Here is a 13025-nt window from a genome sequence, read left to right on the forward strand (position 1 = left end):
CTCTTGTTGGTTGTATTACATAAATAATGATTCTCATTCAACTATAGAAAGATTTCTGTTAAAATGTCACCAATAGACTACCCTTCTCCCTGATGCCTTTTCCCCTCTCCAAGACAGAGTCTTGCTCTGTCACCCAGGCTGGAGTGCAATGGTGCAACCTCTGCCTCCTGGGTTCAAGCAATTCTCCTTCCTCAGCCTCCCAAGTACCTGGGATTACAGGCACACACCACCACGCCTGGGTAATTTTTTGTATTTTTGGTAGTGACAAGGTGTCACCATATTGGCCAGACTGGTCATGAACTCCTGCCCTTGTGATCCACCCGCCTCGGCCTCCCAAAGTGTTAGGATTACAGGCGTGAGCCACCCCATCTGGCTTATGTCAATCATTTTTGAGGAAGATGGCAACCTAATTGAAAGGTGTTCTTTTTATTTATTTTAATACTTGTTTTGGGGGTGTTTTTTTTAAATTTGTATTCTTTCTCTGGAAGAGAAGGTGCTCCATTTTTTTGCAAATGAGTTCAAACCCCACTGATACTCTTGATTTTGAAATTTTTAAAGAGAGTTTAAAAAGACTACTTCCAGACTTTTTAAATGTACATAGATATGAGACATGATATGCTTGGGGCTCATTTTTATCTACAGCATCACGTAACAGTGGCAACATTTCCAAACATTTCTTTTCTTTTTTTTTTTTTTTGAGACGGAGTCTCGCTCTGTCGCCCAGGCTGGAGTGCAGTGGCCGGATCTCAGCTCACTGCAAGCTCCGCCTCTCGGGTTCCCACCATTCTCCTGCCTCAGCCGCTGGAGTAGCTGGGACTACAGGCGCCCGCCACCTCGCCCGGCTAGTTTTTTGTATTTTTTTAGTAGAGACGGGGTTTCACCGTATTAGCCAGGATGGTCTCGATCTCCTGACCTCGTGATCCGCCCGTCTCGGCCTCCCAAAGTGCTGGGATTACAGGCTTGAGCCACCGCGCCCGGCCGCCAAACATTTATTTTCAAAAATCAACTTTCCCCCGACCTTTTTAAAAAATTGCCACGTCCCACACTGCATGTAACTTTCAAAAAACAATTATTTCCTCTCCTTTTACTATGAAGTCAGTTTATTTTTTCTAAAACATTTGTTAGGTAACATATTACTGACAACCAATTTCATCACAGAACAGTTCGGCAAGTTTGAACAGTTGTCTACTGATTTAAAATGCAGAATTCACCTTCAGGCTTGACAGCTGTTAAGCACATTGCCAAAATACTTTTATGGTGACTCTCCATTTCATTACCAAACAAGAATTCTATACTTGTAAGTCTTGCTTTTGTAACAATTAGCACATTGATGGTACACTATCACAGACTGTGTACTTCTGGATTTGCTGCAAAAACTCACCAGAAAGTGATACAGTGAAGGAATTTCATTTATGGTACTATTGTATGTATTTTTACCCAGTAATCTTTTTATTCTAGTCAAAGCAGTAACTTATTAGTAAGAACATGTCCCTCATTCTTTTCAAAACATTATTTTTACTAAAGAAGTAATTTTCCGTTGAGAGTATCCTCACTGATACATTTTTCTTTCTATGGTACATATACACACACAGCAACTATGTATATTTCATAACTGAAATGATCTAATAGTCTGTTTTAAAAAAGAAAAAAATCTATATTGTGTCCAGTTGCCCAAGGCTTCATAATTTGTTCTAACTCTTGGCAATGTTTTTTATCCATCTTCCAACTGTGTGTGCAGAGAATTACCTATTCTTTTCATTGTTACATGATTTTGCTTGTTTTATTTTAGTCATTTATGGCATGTGGCTCTTTGCTAGTAAGAAACCAAAAAAAAAAAAAAAGGAGGCAGAAGAAAATCTGTAAATATTTATCATTACGTTTAGGGAAGTTTTAAGAGGTATTGAATTCAAAAAGGTATTTAAGAGGTATTGAATTATTTCAATTATTGAAACATTGCTTTTAAAGAGTGTAGTTAGGCCGGGCACTGTGGCCAGCCTGGGTGACAGAGGGACTTTGTTTGGAAAAAAAAAAAAAAAAAAAAGAGTGTTAAAGAGTGTAGTAGTTTGTTACTATGGACCGAATGCTTAGTTTTTTGTTGTTGTTCTTTGTTTGTGTTTTAAGACAGAGTCTACTCTGTTGCCCAGGCTGGAGTGCAGCGGTGCAATCTTGGCTCACTGCAACCTCTGCCTCCCGGGTTCAAGTGATTCTCCTGCCTCAGCCTCCCAAGTAGCTGGGACTACAGGCACATGCCACCATGACCAGCTAATTTTGGTATTTTTAGTAGAGACGAGGTTTCACCAAATTGGCCAGGCTGGTCTCAAACTCCTGACCTCATGATCCACCTGCCTTGGCCTCCTAAAGTGCTGGGACTACAGGCGTGAGCCACCGTGCCTGGCCTGAATGCCTAGTTTTTAAATGTCTTGCTAATCCATATGGCTTCATATCATTAGCTTATATTCTAACGTGCCACCTGCACCTGGGGGTACAGCTTATTATTACTAGAAGAGGTACATATATATCCATATTTGATAGAGACTTCTTGATCATTTCAATGTTGTTTCTTGTCAGATCCAATTAGGTTGTTATTATTTTTATCTCACAGTGGGGCTATGAAGAGTCCTTACTGTCAAGAACTTTGCTTTAATTTATCTGACAACATGTTGTCAGGCAGATTTCAAAATCTGGTTTTGTTACTTGCTAACTCCACGGCCTTAGAGGACAATCATGAGAGCACATTAGAAGTGAACAAGTAAGCAAAGGGCATTTTCAACCCCTCTGTGCTGGGTCTACCCTGTCAACTCTCAAGAGACTGCCCATACAGTATGTGACATGTGACACATTAGTGAGGGCACTAATTCCACTAGCGATGGAATTTTATTCCATCCACGAATACAATATTAGGAAGGCTAACTTATTTTTAGATTTTAAGAATGCATGTAAGTAGAACATTTAATATTTTCTTCTTACATCCTAATGAATCATCCCACATACTCCAGATTGAAGATGCCTTCTCTACTAAAATGTATTACGTCCCAGGGAGCAATTTATCAAAGTAGCATAGTTATCGCTACAATCTATCATTTTAACCCTCTTGCGACCCAATGTGCTTTCCTAAATAAGAACAGATGGTCTGAAGTTAAAGCTGGCGCCTGGACTCCAGCTTAACTGGGCATAACCAGGGGAATGTCCCATGGGGGAGGGGAAAGCAGATGTCACCTGTCCTGGGCAGTGACCACAAATAGTTGAGAACTTCTGGGCTAGACAGAGAAACTCACACATAAACAAACGTAGTGAATGCTATCATAAGGATACATACAAGGGCCTGCATTAGGCAGAATAAGGGAAAACTCAAGAAGGCTTCAGAGCAGTGGTGATGGGACCTTTGAGCCGAGTTTTAAAAGAAGGCTGGAACTTCAATAAGAAGGAGAAAGCAGTCGGGGCACAGATTACAGTATCTGCCACGGCATAGAGCTATGGAGTGAACGGTGAAATGTTTGGGGAATGTCAAGATTTTCAGAATTGATCAAAAGGAACGGGAGTGAAACTGGCTTCTATTAACCTAGCATATGCCTGCCTCCCATTAACAACGTGTAGTGTTTCCGTAAGAGAGAATTGGGGATGCTTTATTTCTTTGGTGAGAAATGGTACCTGCTTCTGTTATCCTCCTTAGTACTTGGGTCTGGAAAATTGTGAAGAAACTTGAAAGCCGTGTTAAAGAGTTGGACTTAGCCCAGGATGCATTTGACAGTATCTTGCAGGCAGGGGTGTGGCATGATTAGCTATCTCCCACAGCATTGCTGAGGGTATGCTGAAATACAGTCCAAGTTCCACTGACATCGAATCACCTGGAGAGCTTGTTAAAAAGCCTGATTACTAGGCCCCATGCCAGAACTTCAGAATCTGGATTTTGTGGGGGTAGATAGAGACAACAATTTGTATTTCAACAAACTCTCCAGCTAAATTTTTTCCTACAATAATCTATCTCTCAACTGCCTCCTTCCCACCCCAAAACGACTCAGGCACACATTAAAATATGAGAACATTAAAATTGAGTTCAGGATCCTCTGGGCTGGAAGGGCAGCCCCTCCAGAAGAGGCACTCACCTTGCTCCTCCCCAGCACCCTGCAGAGGAACCTTCCAGTGGGAGCCTAAGCCAGGAATAATGGCCAAGCTGTTGCCTGCCCCCACCTCCTCCTATACACCTCATGTACTAGGGACAGTTCTATGGAGGACCCAAGGAGGGCACATTCTCTGCTCCCTGAAACACACATTTTCAGCGATCCAGACCCAACTTCAAATGGCACCTTCTCAGCAGGGTGCGGTGGCTCACCCCTGTAATCCCAGCATTTAGAGAAGCCAAGGTAGGAGGATTGCTTGAGGCCAGGAGCTCAAGACAAGCCTGGGAAACAGAGTGAGACCCTATCTCTACCAAAAATATGCACATATATACACACAATAGCATCTTCTCCTTGATTCCTTCTCCAGCTTCTCCCAGCCAGGACCACTGCTTCCTTTCCAGCACTGCACACGAGAAATAATACTGCACATGAGAGTTTCTTTTTTTTGTTTTTGTTTTTTTTTTTTTTTTTTTAGATGGAGTCTTGTTCTGTCGCCCAGGCTGGAATACAGTGGCACAATCTCGGCTCACTGCAACCTCCACTGCCTAGGTTCAAGTGATTCTGCTGCCTCAGCCTCCTGAGTAGCTGGGATTACAAGCATGCACTGCCACACCTGGCTAATTTTTATATTTTTACTTTTTTAATTTATTTTTTATTTTTTTTGAGATGGAGTCTCACTCTTATCACCCAGGCTGGAGTGCAGTGACATGATCTCGGCTCACTGCAACCTCTGCCTCCCGGGTTCAAGCAATTCTACTGCCTCAGCCTCCTGAGTAGCTGGGATTATGGGCGCCCACCACCACACCTAGCTAATTTTTGTACTTTTTAGTGGCAACAGGGTTTCACCATGTTGGCCAGGCTGGTGTTGAACTCCTAACCTCAGGTGACCCACCCACCTCAGCCTCCCAAAGTCTCAGGATTACAGGTGTGAGCCATCGCACCCGGCCTAATTTTTTATGTATTTATTTATTTTTGAGATGGAGTCTTGCTCTTGTCACCCAGGTAGGAATGCAATGGCAAGATCTCAGCTCACTGCAACCTCTGCCTCCCAGGTTCAAGTGATTCTCCTACCTCAGCCTCCCACAGGTGCCTATTACCACACCCAGCTAATTTGTGTATTTTTATTAGAGATGGAGTTTCGCCATGTTGGCCGGGCTGGTCTCGAACTCCTGACCTCGTGATCTGCCTGCCTTGGCCTCCCGAAGTGCTGGGATTACAGATATGAGCCACCATGCCTGGCCTAAATTTTGTATTTTTAATAGAGAAGGGGTTTCACCATGTTGACCAGGCTAGTATCAAACTCCTGACCTCAAGTGATCTGCCCACCTTGGCCTCCCAAAGTGCTGGGATTATAGGCGTGAGCCACTGAGCCCAGCCTCATACGAGATTTTCTTGTTTTGTGTGTCTTCCCTGAAACTAGGGGGATAGGTTTTTTTTACTGCTGCTCTTACAGGAAAATGGTGCTATGTTTATGGACTGGTTGATTGATCCCACCTTTACTTCTGGACCAATGTCTGAAACAAATGCTTTGTTCCCTCTAAAATATTGCGGCTATAAACTAGCCAACCGTGCCCACAAACAACTTTTCACTTAGCTTTCCAAAGGCCAAGTGATTTATGTGTTTTGTGCCTACAAAATCTTAAAGGAAATAGAAAGAATTACAAAATCTCTCACCAGGTAGCTTAATAGAAGATTTCCTTTGTTCCTTGCCTAGAACAATCACCAGAATCTTATTGACATAAACTAAACATAGGCCCTTTTTGCCCTTTGCCAACTAAGGATATATTTCTAAGTCCTTTTTTTTCCAGTAACCAGTTGGAAACAACCTAGTAGATCAGAAACCTGTCTAGCTTCCACCCTGGCAATGAATGTGGGTCTATTCATGTGACTCACACGTAGTAGGTAGAAAATGAGAGGAGTGAAAGCTCTGAATGAGTGGAATGCACTGATGTCCTGAATGGACTAGGGCTTTGATCTCGGCATGGTGAGTCCCAGGGCCTTCCCAGATCGGGTGGGGCAGGGTATATACCTATAGCAAAAGCAAGTTGGAGTTGAGAAGGTATAATACGTACAAGGCTAGAGAAAGTGGATCAAGCCACGTGCTAATGAGCAACATGAGGGGGTAGGAGACAAGGAAAGGTGGCAGGAGTTAAGGAGATGAAGGACAGGGCAGAGAGCCAGGGATACCAAGAGGAAACACTTAGGGATCAAGGCTGAAACCAGATCAGGACCATGAGAGGCATGTGAGTGAAGAAGCCCTGAAGGGCCAGTCTACTTTCCTTCCCAGGGAGTTATCTTGGAGTTTCTGTCAAAACCCTCTCCTTTCTTACCAAAATGATGGCATATCAGGAGGGCCTAGAGTTTCCAGAGAAAACAGGACATTTAGTTAAACTTGAATTTCAGATAAGCAACCATTTTTTAGTATAAGTGTGTCCTATGCAATACTTGGGACTTATTTATACTAAAAAATGGTTGTTTATCTGAAATTGACATTTAACTGGTCATCCTGTCACCCTAAATCTGCCAACCTTAGGAGGGGCAGAGTTTCCTTATCAAAGAGTATGTTTGTCATGTTTGAGAATCTTAGCCTAACAGGAAGTTCCCACCCAATGGCTGGGCACATTGCCTCATGCTTGTAATCGCAGTACTTTGGGAGGCCAAGGCAGGAGGATCACTTGAGGCCAGGAGTTCAAGACCAGTCTGGCCAACATGATGAAACCCCATCTCTACCAAAAATACAAAAATTAGCCATGCTTGGTGGCTCACACCTATAGTCCCAGCTACTTGTGAGGCTGAGACATGAGAATTACTTAAACCTGGGAGGCGGCCGGACGCGGTGGCTCAAGCCTGTAATCCCAGCACTTTGGGAGGCCGAGACGGGCGGATCACGAGGTCAGGAGATCGAGACCATCCTGGCTAACACGGTGAAACCCCGTCTCTACTAAAAATACAAAAACTAGCCGGGCGAGGTGGCGGGCGCCTGTAATCCCAGCTACTCGGGAGGCTGAGGCAGGAGAATGGCGTAAACCCGGGAGGCAGAGCTTGCAGTGAGCTGAGATCTGGCCACTGCACTCCAGTCTGGGCGACAGAGCGAGACTCTGCCTCAAAAACAAACAAACAAACAAACAAACAAACAAAAACAAAAAAACCTGGGAGGCAGAGGTTGCAGTGAGCTGAGATCACACCACTACACTCCAGCCTGGATGACAAACTCAGACTCCATCTCAAAAAATAAATAAATAATTAAATAAAAAATAAAAAAAAGATTCCCACTCAAACAGCAAGGTACAGATGTAGACAGAGTGAGACCAGGAGGAAGCAAAAGAGAAGATTTGAGGAGAGCAAGCAGGAGCATTGGGAGACTGGCGAGAGGACAGCAAATGTGGGAAAAGGGTATCAAGTGAAATTAAAGATACAGAGCAAGAGCAGAAAACTCCAAATGATATCAGCCTTACAGGGTATCAAGTTACTTGCATAGGGAAATAGTAAGCCCAGGCTTAGACTGCAGGAAAAGTAAGTGGACTCCTTCTCAAAGAGAAGAGGGAGCCAGAAAAATGACCAAAGTCAAACAGGACAGCCCAAGATCAAGAAGAGAAGGGTAGGTTCAGATTCAGCACAGCTTGGAGATTAGGTAGACAAGCTCCAGAACAAGCTTGCCTGTCCCCAGTACACTGTTTTCAGGCTGTGTAATCCTGGACAAACTATTTGATCTTTCAGTTTCTCAGCTGTCAAATGGATATTTAAAAACAGAGCCTGTTTTATACCCTGATTCTTGCACATGTATCCCTATAGATTTGTTTTACCTTTTCTAAAATGTTCAGTAAATGGAATCAGAATAGGCACTTTGATGTTTGGCTTCTTTAACATTTTTGAGATTTATCCACATTGTGAGTCTTTTTCATGGTGTTTTTTTGTTGCTGAGTAGTATTCTGTTGTACAGATATACCTCAGTTTATTTCGTTCACCTATTGTTAGACATTTTGGTAGTCTCCAGCGTTGGACTATTGTGAACAAAAATGCTATCAACATTGTATACAGTCTTTGTGTTAGATATGTTTCATTTCTGTTAGGTATACATCTATGAATAACATTGCTAAGTCATATGACAAAAATACATTTAACTCTAAGAGAAACTGCCACACTGTTTTACAAGGTGGTTGTGACATTTTTGCATACCCATCAACAGGGTATGAGGGTTCCAGTTCTCCCACATCCTCACCAACACTTGTTATTGTTAGTCTTTTTAATTTCAAGAACACAGGATTAACAGTCAGACAGGCTTTAAATTCTAGTTCAGTCACTTGTTAACTCCATGACCATAAATAAGTCATCTGATCTTACTGAGTCTCCTCATTTTTAAAATGAGAATAACAATTTTTCAAGCAAGGGAATTTTATGCAACAAGTGAAAATGAAAACTGTTCAATTCAATTAACATATCTAATTACATCCACATTATATGTATTCAGTACATATTATATATATTCCACATATATTCAGTTCATCTCCATTCCTTTGTCTGAAGTTCTAATATAAAAGCCTCATCAAGATGTTTTTCTATAAAAACTATCTGAAATAAAATGCAGGCTGATGTTCTAGGGCTCACTGCAGTGTTGCCTAGCCTCAGGTGGAGCCATTAGTTCTTCCTGCACACCTGTCCCCAGGTAGAAGGGAGAGGCACTTAACCTCCAGCTCAAGGTTTTTACATTCACCTGGAACCTGGCCTCCAAGCACTGGAGAATAGGAAACTCATGGGACTTAGAGTCATAAGTAAATGTCTTAAACCTTCTGAGCCACGTATTTTCACATATAAAATAGGGCTAATGATATCCCACAGGATTATTGTTGAAAAAAATTCGACATTTGACAAAGTACAAGTGATTGTTTTTACTTCCACTATAGAGAAAAAACAATATATAGAAAAAAAACAATAAGATGGTCCCCAGGTAGGGACCAACTTAAAACTAATCAAAGGGTAAATGTATGTTCTTCTGAACTTTCGCAGCCCAGTTGCAGTGATGAGTTTTCATGAACACAGGCAGCTGAGGGGCCTTCATCCCAGCATCTCTGTTGGGCACAGGTGAGAGGAAACAGGCCAGCAGAGGCAAGGCCTGGGAGAGGCAGGAAGGATGTTGACCCCTGACAATTTTGATTCATTTAGTCTGAAATGAGCCCCCAGAAATCCATTTTTGTTAAACTAGGTCAGGTGTGGTGGCTCTTGCCTGTAATCCCAGCACTTTAGGAGGTCGAGGTGGGCAGATTGCTGGAGCCTAGACATTCAAGACCAGCCTGAGTAATATGGTGAAACCCTGTATCTGTTACAAATAAAAATAAAAATTAAAAGAAGTGCTTTTTTAATAAAGTGTTTTAAACAATTGGAAATTTAAAATAAAAAATAAAATCAAGCTTCCCAACCAATTCAGGTTTGGAAACTATAGACCCGTAGTTCTCAACATGTGTTCCTTAAGCCAGCAGCGTTAGCGTCTGGTGGGAATTTATGCAAACCCTAAGGTTTCATCCTAGGCCTATTCAATCAGAAGAGAAATTCTGGGGCTGAGACCCAGCAATCTGGTTTTGTTTTGGGTTTTTTTTTTTTTTTTTTTTTTTTTTTTTGGAGGCAGAGTCTTGCTGTGTCACCCAGGCTAACATGATCTCAGCTCACTTGCAACCTCTGCCTCACAAGTTCAAGTGATTCTCCTGCCTCAGCCTCCTGAGTAGCTGGAATTACAGGCTCAAGTCAACATGCCCAGCTAATTTTTTGTATTTTTAGTAGAGAAGGGATCTCACCATGTTGCCCAGGCTGGTCACGAACTCCTGAGCTCAGACAATCCACCCACCTCCGCCTACTCAAAGTGCTAGGATTGCAGGCAGGAGCCACCGTGCCCAGCCCCAGCAATCTGGATTTTTAAAAGCCTCGAGGCAGCCAGGCACATTGGCTCATACCTGTAATCCCAGCACTTTGGGAGGCGGAGGCAGAGGTGGGCAGATCACTTGAGGTCAGGAGTTTGAGACCAGCCTGGCCAACATGGTAGAACCTGGTCTCTAATAAAAATACAAAAATTAGCTGGGCATGGTGGTGAGCACCTGTAATCCCAGCTACTTGGGAAGCTGAGGTAGGAGAATCACTTTAACCCGGGAGGTGGAGGTTGCAGTAAGCTGAGATCATGCCACTGCACTCCAGCCTGGGTGACAGAGCGAGACTCTGTCCAAAAAAAAAAAAAAAAAAAAAAAAAAAGGAAGGAAACACACCAAATCACAGGTGAAAGGGTGGACTAATTCTTAAAATCACAGTACTCTTTTATTCAAGTGTCTACCCCAATCCCTTCCTCCAGGATAGTTGTAATAAGGGAAAAGGCCAGGGGTCAGGTATAGAAAGCAAATAGTGTTGCAGTTGTGACCATTGGCCCCAGTAAGGAAGAGTTGGACTGACTTTCCCAAACTGTGTTCCAGATGTTAACATGTGGGCCAAGGTCAAAAAAGCTTGGAAAACTCTGCTTTCAATAGCTTTCCCTTGGAAACACACATTGCATTTCTTTAAGATGCAGAGAAATGTTGTAATAAAGGAACCTGTTGAACTTCATTGGGTCCAGTATTTCCCATCTTTATTGAGTACAGACCCTTCGTGACACACAGCATCCTACAGAGATGCTCTGTTCTGCAGAATGTCAGCTTGGGAAACACAGCCTACAAAAATCATCTGTCTGAAACTTCCCTGGCCTCTCACTGCTGTCCACTGACCGCCCTGCCTCCCTCCATGGACTCGAGCCAACTTAAACACTGAAATCTAGTTCTGTTTTAGACATGAAGCCTAGAAACAGCCTGTGCTCTATGCAAGGCTCAGTATCAGGCTCCACTCTTGGTATTCTTGGTCTCTTGCCTGGACTCCTGGTTTTTTTGCCCAGTCTCTGTTTGTTGCCAGATATGAGTCCCTGACCATTTTTCCTGGAGAATTCTGAGCCTGGCTTCTTAAACCCAGACCCTGCTTCTTCCAGGCCTACCAATTGGCACACTTCTACCTGCTGCTCCCTCCATCTCTGGGTGTGACCTCTGATCTGCTTGTTTTCAGTACCTGTGCCCCTCCCATCTAGAAACATCCCTGCCTCTCCCCTGGGTATAACATCTCATCACTCCAATGCCAGCTCAGCTCTCTGCACACTTTGTTGGTTAATCTTCAGATGTTTTTCTAAAGAGTTGCATTTTTTGGTAATAAAATAAGCAATGACAAATTGCTGGTAATAAATCTGTCAGGGCTTGGGTGGAGTCTCTGCTGGATGACAACACTGTATCCAAGGCAGGTGACAACTCCAATGTGTACAGTGTGGTCAAAAGAATTGGAGGCAGACTGTTTACATGCTGGTCCTAGACCTGTGACCTTCAACCTCTTTGAGCCTCAGTTTTCCCATCTATAAAGTGAGGATACCACCTGTCCCTGGCTACCTTAAAAGGAGGCATTCTGAGGATGAAGATGAAATAAAGTATTATGGGCTCTTTGAAAGTGCACATCGCCAAAACAATACAAGGTGCTTATTATCAGTGCTTCATGACTTTGTATCTTTCTGTCCACATCACAGGGTCAGGATGGGGCCAGAGTGAGGCAGCTGATTTATTTTGAGACACAAATAAATGTTTTTCAAAGGCTGACTCTACAAGTTTAAGCTATGAAGTGATGGTGACATCACTGGCCACACCCCCATCCATTCCAGTGAATTGAGAGTTTGTATGAATGAAGTGGCCCATTCAGTGGCTGCTTCGGCACAGAAGCATGGCTATAAACAAGCCAGGGTTGACCACTGTGCCCAGGGAGGTTTGAGTTCCCTCTCTGGCTGAGATCAGCACCGTGCCAAGGGTAGGAGGAGTCTGCCTCCAGCCCCCCACCAGAGTACAAGCCGAAGACCTGGTGACAAGACTGCCAAGGGAGAGGGATGTAGCACCCCTTAGAGTCAACACTGGGGGGAGCGAGTAACAGCATTTGCTCTGGAGTCAGAAGACTTTGATTCCAGCTACAGCCCTGCCACTCACTAGCGGTGAGATCTCAGACACAGGACTTAGTTTCTCAGGCCTTTATACTTCTTTCAAATGGTGATAATGGTGCCTACTTTATAGGCTGAAGTGACAGCAGTATTAAAACTGCCAAAGCACTGTATGAATGCAAGCTGGAGGTGGTGCCGGTGGAGCTGCAGAAGTGGTAGAGGCAGCAGTAGTAAAATGTAGGTGGAGATGGAGGTGTTGTTGGTAGTTATGTATAGCTAGAATTCCAGAAGAGAATAAGTGAGTCTGTCCCAAATCACCAGAATTAATATCCAAGCTAGACAAGAACCTTGAACCTCAAAGAGCCCAGAAGTTGGCAAAGACCCCTAGCAAAATGATCATTGGCCTCCTGTGCCCATGGGACTCTATTGCCCACCTCCCGGGAGTTCAGGAAGGCTTTAATCACAATGAGTGCACAGTACAGGCTGCAGGAAAACCTCTTTGCTGTAGGAATGTCCCAGGGCACCAGCAGAGGGAGGAGGGGAAATGCTGGCTTTCTCTTTTTGTCTGGTGCTGGGTCACAGGACCACAGAGCTCAGGAGGCTACAGACAAGGCTGGGGTCTAAAGTTGAGTTTCAACCTACAATCTTCCACTTTCTGGTGAAGCCACCTTCAGCCTTTCTAGCAGCCTCTCAAGTGAAGTGCATGAAGGGCTTTAACAAGATCCTCAGGAGATTAATACGCACATTAAAATTTAAAAGGCACTGATACCAAGGGCTGTGTCTGCGCTTAAAGTCCCTCGCTGGTCTCTGGTGTGTTTTCCACAGTATTCAATTGAATATTCATTCCTGTTCATTCAACAGATAACTACTATGTACCTGCCTTGTGCTAGACACTGGAGATATGGCAGTAAATAACACTGACAGTCTAGGTCCTCATA

Source organism: Rhinopithecus roxellana, chromosome 17, assembly GCF_007565055.1.
Source record: "Rhinopithecus roxellana isolate Shanxi Qingling chromosome 17, ASM756505v1, whole genome shotgun sequence".
NCBI classification, from domain to species: Eukaryota; Metazoa; Chordata; class Mammalia; order Primates; family Cercopithecidae; genus Rhinopithecus; species Rhinopithecus roxellana.